The sequence below is a fragment of the Rhea americana genome, unplaced genomic scaffold, assembly GCF_003343005.1.
Source record: "Rhea americana isolate MKP2758 unplaced genomic scaffold, rheAme1 scaffold_9, whole genome shotgun sequence".
Lineage (NCBI taxonomy): Eukaryota > Metazoa > Chordata > Aves > Rheiformes > Rheidae > Rhea > Rhea americana.
Genome location: NW_028187088.1, coordinates 5127778 through 5133777, shown reverse-complemented (window position 1 = coordinate 5133777; position 6000 = coordinate 5127778). Strand labels below are relative to the sequence as shown.

The 6000-nt window shown below is 43.9% G+C and overlaps 1 protein-coding gene across 9 annotated transcripts in view; it reads left to right on the top strand.

Moving 5' to 3' along the window:
• The first annotated feature begins 1814 nt into the window (after window positions 1-1814).
• Window positions 1815-6000, top strand: part of CALD1 (caldesmon 1) — a 197314-nt gene continuing 193128 nt past the window's right edge. For 6 of the 9 annotated variants that reach the window (XM_085324203.1, XM_085324211.1, XM_085324207.1 and 3 more), the window contains exon 1: window positions 1816-2008. The gene's annotated coding sequence lies outside the window, so the exon portion shown is untranslated. Of the gene's footprint in view, window positions 2009-6000 lie in introns of all 9 variants that reach the window. The other 3 variants (XM_085324213.1, XM_085324212.1, XM_085324208.1) reach the window with 2 other exon arrangements.

Sequence of the window (6000 nt, the reverse complement as noted above, 5' to 3'; positions counted from 1 at the left end):
GATCAGCATCTTTTAATCTACTTTACTCCTTAGCCTATATTCTGTAATATTTTACATTCTGAATATCTGGGAGATGGTAGGATCGATATAATTTTGTCATTTCCACCTAAATAAGTTCACGTACTTTATTTGGCTATTGATACACAGGCTAGTAATTTCTGTAGTTAACAGAATGCCAGAGGGAAAGCATTTTATTCTCCCTTGGCTAGCAAATCCTGCTAACAAAGTTATATATATGCTCCATATTTTAGACTTAATATTTAAACCATCATAATAACATCACAGGAGACGTCTGGTATTAGAAAAAGATTCCAATGGATTGTTAAAATAAAAAAAAATGTGTAATTTCAAAAGCAAACACCTATTTTTTACTGTATCAAATAAAGTTGTGAAATTTAAAATGAGAGTTGAATAATTCTGATTGCTTGGTGTAAATCTGCACAGCTTTGTCCCTTGTTTAATTTTCTTCATGTTATAAAGATTAGTTTACTGTCTATGGACTGAGTCCTTTTTGCATTACAGATGTGGCTAAATCCATGGGGCCTAATGACCAGGAAAAAAAAAAGACCTAGAAAGGCATTAAAATAGTTTAGCCAATTCAGCTGCAAAGTCATCTTACCCATAATTCCTCTCTAACTGGTTTTATGTATGTTATTGTCAAATATGAATCTGCAGAATAACTCCTGGTGTGTAAGCCTGTCCTCTTTGAGCAGTCAACAGTTAGTTCTCTTTCAGCCTTCCTTCCTGGCTGCTGCATGTTCATGTTAGGGTCTATGAACAGCACTGTTTTCCTAAGGAATAATTTTTATATTTCTTTTCACACTTTCTTAATTAGTTTATTGAGCTCATTTGTTTCCAGCATCAGTCTGCAGTTGTTTCATTTTTGTAAAGCTACCTGCATAATTTGCAAAGTTATCAATAGCCTGGTGTGATCACTCTGCAGGTTTCTTTTGATAGTCTATGAGAAATAAGAAAAAACAACAACAAAAAAAGGCATTGGGATAAAAATGAATCTAAGGTTACTTTATCCATGTTAATGAAGGACAGTGAAAAGCATTGTCCAGAATACGTGTACCTATCCTCACAGTAAATTAACGTACTTTAAAATATAGATATATGGCCGTGCACTTAGAAACAGAACTTGTTCAGCTGACTCCTCCAACTTGCTACGAATCATTGTCAAAATTTTGAATTCCTTTTAATGTTTTTCAGAACATGGATATTCTATATGTAACTTCTGTTGCACTATTTGAAATGGAAATGGGCTGCGAAGCCTGCCAACTCATCTTTCATGTGCCTTTCCTACTGGTGTCTCTTTTTTCTGCAGAATCAAGCTTGCACAGCAGAGCGTTTCTGTGTTCCCTTGTACATGTGGTGCTCRTTAAAAAAAAAAAACACAATGAAGTTTAGCTGTGGTGAAATTATTTATTTGATTTTTCCTTTTTTTTTAACTAGTGCAAAAAGTAAATATGTTTACCGTGTTCCTTTCCATTCAGTGTATTTCCTTTTTTTAAGCTCCATTTGTGTTCAACAAGACAGCCTCTTTCTCCAAGATTAACATTTCTTATGATTGTTCCTGACAGAGGATTTACTTTCAGAGGCCCTGCTAAGGATAACCAAAAAAGGGCATGTAGCAAGACAGTTTTGGCAGCTTGCATGAATTTTCGGAGCTTTTTAGGTCTTGGTTTTCTGATGAGTGGCTTCCTGAGCATGCCTAGGGAATGACAGGCATCTCTGCAGGCAGGCTGAACCCACCTTGGCTTGCGCGTACTCATTGGCTGCCTATTAGAATAAATTGAGGACAATGCATACCGCCGCCTGCCAATTGTAAACATAAGGGATATGTGTTCGCTTAGCATCGCCTTTTGGGAGGGGCCAGGGAAAGGCTGTCGTTTTATTGAATAGGGCTGTGTGCGAGGCTGCTCGTGTGCCTTTCTCGCTGCGCTCCTGCCCGGGCAGCCGGTTATTCATTTCCTTCCTACTAGTCGAGAACTCTGCAGCCGCCGAGGTAAGGGCTCGAGCTGCGTGTTCGTCTGGGCCGCCCGCGTTTGCGTTACGGCTAGCGATTAAGCAGCATGCTGAATCTAACGAGACTGGAAATAATCCCAGAGCATCGGATGCCGTTTCCCCCCTCTCCTCTCCTCTTGTCCTCCCCCCTGCCCCATGCGGATGTTCGGCATGGACCAAGGGAGATGGGCTCCTGYGCCGGAGGTGGGGGCGTGCGACTTGGGGCACAGGGCAGCACCCAGCGCCAGCCCGGGTCCCGCTCCCCCAGCGGGCTTCTTCACGGGGCTAAAACCTCTGTCCTTTCTTTAATTCTTCTTTAAAAAAGAAAAAGCGATAAAAGTGCTTTTTTTTGGTGCAGTGATGGCTGGTGAACTGCTTCTTATTTTGCAACCTGAGACCCGGGCTTTCAGGGCAGCGCAACCGTAAAGGCAGCGTAACTGAGACAGATACAGGAAAGCTCTGGCTGATGCAGCCGAGCCGATCCTTGCTGCAGCAGCTGTCTGTCATGGCAGCCTCGCGCAGAAGTCGTGTTGACAATAGACCGCATCCGTTTTTGTTTGCAGCCTTCGAGCTGCACAGCAGCGTACTGCCAGAGCGCTTCTTGCAAAGTTGTCTTCCCTGTTAACAGGGAAAAACAAATGCGCTTGGGTGGAACCGGAGCTCTTAAAACCCTCAGTCTGGGCGTGCGTCAGTCAGGCTGCAGCTCCAGAAAGGAGCGAGCAGACTTATTTCGAGCTCCTTTGACATGCTCAGGCAGTTTGAAAGCGCCGTGCGAGGCTGGCTGCCGGTAGCATGATATTCTGTGTAACTGGGAACTTCTCCGAGAAAGAGCTGGGAGCATGAGGGGAGGGATGGAGTTCGCTGTAGATCAATGCCTCTGTCAAGGGAGACAGGCAGAGACTGACTAAACTAATACGAACTGACCCACCTGGCAGCTATGAGAGTGATTATTCTCACATGTCCTATTTCACATATTGTTTGGAAGAACAGGCAGGGTAACTCTTATAAAATGACTTTTATTTTTATTTATTTATTTATTTATTTTTGGTGGAGTATTTATTGCCAGGGTGCAGTTTTTTTTCGGACAGTTTTGCCTATCAGAGAAACTTTCTATTGCTAAAAGGCATAAGGGAGAATAATATTTTTAAATAATGCATTCTCTCCTTGGCAGCAACTCAAAGAAAATAAGGAGGCAGAGTGTTTCTTTTGTGAAAAATGTCTTTATTATAATTTGTCTGTTTTAGATACCATACTGTGAATGTCTGTGCTTGTATGGTTTGGCATCGAGGAGGTCTGAGATCCCGCATCCATTCTTTTTTTCTCTCATTAAATGTAGCAGCAGATTGCTGTGTGAGTCTATGCATCTGTAAACAAGTTTCATACCGGTTTCTCTTGCAATTGCGAGACAGTATGGGATCCTGCAACTACATACACCGAACCGAATCAAATGGACTTTTGTCTTGACATAAATTACAATGGCATGATCCTTCAAGAAAGTGAACAGTCCATTTGCTTAATTAAGATTGCCTTAAAGACAAAGTGGGACAGGACTATTCTCAGTATACTTGAGGAAAGTGCAGGTCTACCTTTCCTTGTGAGGCTTTCTGATGAGGTACCTTAGGTATCTTAGGCACAGGTATCTTAGTCAATCAAACCTGTGCAGGTTAATGTAACATCTAACAGTCTGGCCATCCTGACGGTGGGAGAAACACTGGGCAGGTTGGCTGTGAACAGGAGACAGAACTGTCACCGTTTGTGTTTCCTGAAAACTCCCCTTAGTTGCAGCCCGCAGTGGCAAGGGATCGGTTCCACAGCCTTCATTCACAGGATTAGTCTTGGTGAAATCAATCCTGTCATTAATGAATGACAGAGCTGGTGTAAGGAGTCAGAATACACTTCAGCGTAGTCTTGAATACACTTTGACAACGAGCAACGTGAGCATGTATAAAGAGATTATAAGAGAGTTTCTGCAAATGCTATGTCGTACACCCCCAGAAGTATTCTGGCACAGAGCAGCCTAAGGAAGGGACAACATCCCTTGTAACTTTATTTCTTGCCCAGCCGTAATGCAGAGTGCAGTAGCGGTAATGAAAACTAACTAACTCTTTTGAAAGGGAAAAGGGGGAGGAGAGGCTCTAAGTCCCTTTGGCTGGCRCTAGAGGGAAAATTAAAGTGCATGGAGATGAGAGGGTTTCTAATTCCTCCAAGTCTCGTTTGCTGGGCCATGCCACGTGCGGCATGGAGGCATGCTGGCCTGCAGCCATTCAGACCTGTACAAGTTTAGGGGCAGCACTACTAATTGCTTGAGATGCCCCTGTTAGTACTGGGGATCCAAAAGAGGGTAAAGTGGCAGTAATGGTGTATGGAGGCAGCCCTGCTGCTGCCAGGACCCTACTGCAAGTGGAGAGAGTAGAAAGATAGGGCAAGGCTCTTTTTGTCATCTGGGATGACAACTTTTATTGTATGAAGAGATGGACAACAGGGAGATACTGCCAAAAGCCTGGCTAGAAGCCCTTCCAGGTTTCCCATCCCTGTGAACACCTTGGGTGGCTCTGCTTCCCGGGGTGGTTGTTGCACAGCCTGGTGCAGGAGCGCAGTGGCAGGGTTGGAGGGCACCAGGCTTAGCCAGCTGGGCAAGCAGGGCTGCACACTGCTTCTGCCTGTTTGCTGGTGCTGGGAGTTGAAGGCTGCTGGGCAAACACCAGAATTTACCCCAAGTGCTGCATGTTAGAGCATCTCTAGATTGTTGTGGCTATGGTGCTGGTGGCTTTGATTGGCTTGTATGGCTGGGAGGAAGCAGTGCAACTCCTTCTGCGAACATTGGCACTGGTTCTCCTTTTCTTACCTGACTGGTGGGAATCTTTGCTCTGTCGCATGTAAAACCTCCCTGCTCTCATGGAGCCTTAAAATGCCCATTGTCCTGGAGGGCTTCTGCTTCCCGAGAGGATCTATGCCACTGCAGAAAAGCAAAAGCCTGCAGGACTTCCCTCCTAGAGGACAGATAGGATTTGAATGCCCTAGGTCTGTTTAAAGTACACCGCTTTGTAAATAGTTGCTTCTACAAAACCTATTCTGTTGATTGCCTGAGTTGTAATTTGTATTAAAGATCAGTGGAGTTGTGTTAACTCCTGTCTGCTAAGAGTCTGACCTGGTACATYTGATCACTGCATATGAACAAAGAGGAGCAGGAAACCATATATGCATAAGAAAGAGAAGGCCAAGCTCTGTTAGCTCTCCATCTGCAGTGCTTGTCTGGACTCTCTTGGGTGTCAGAGAAAGCACCAAAAAAGGTAACAGGGCAGAGTGTGCAATCCTGTGAATCTTTCTTTGCCTTTGAGAAGAGCTTTATGTATGGGGAGTTTGCAGGATTGGGCTCTAGGTGTATAAAGCCTGAAGGAGACAGGCCTGTGACTGCAAAGACTGAGAGTGTATCTTCAAAGCAGGTTTTCATTCTTAAAAAATTCTCTCTTCTTAGCAACTACGCCCTGGCAGCTTGTAACAAGAAAGCTGATTCTGTGCTGGAGCTCCCACCTTCAGTAATGCTTATGYGCAAAGACAGGTTTGCTGGTTTTGTTCATACCGCCTGGGTGGTTTAAAGCCTCTCCTTTTCCCCATGATGCGGTGAGAATGGATTTTAGGCATACCTGTACTGGAAACAAGTCACCTATCTATATGCTGTCACTTACTCTTTGGGTGCTAGTGGTTTGCAAGAAGCTGTAGCTGTTGCATGCCTCCAAATGGGTTGTAAAGGATTCAGCTGAAGCTGAAATTTGACTCAAAGGCATTTGAAGATCAGATTAGATTTGACCTTTCTGGATGAAACACTGAGGTCATACAAAAGTTGAACTATACGACAATTTCTTTTTGTCTTTCCTAAGGCTTTGCTATAGTTCAACCAGCCAAAGCTCACTGAGGACACTCAGTATATTATAATTTGAGATCCCCCCTGAGTTTGCTCCTACTTTTCTTGAAATAGGATTTGATTAACCAAAA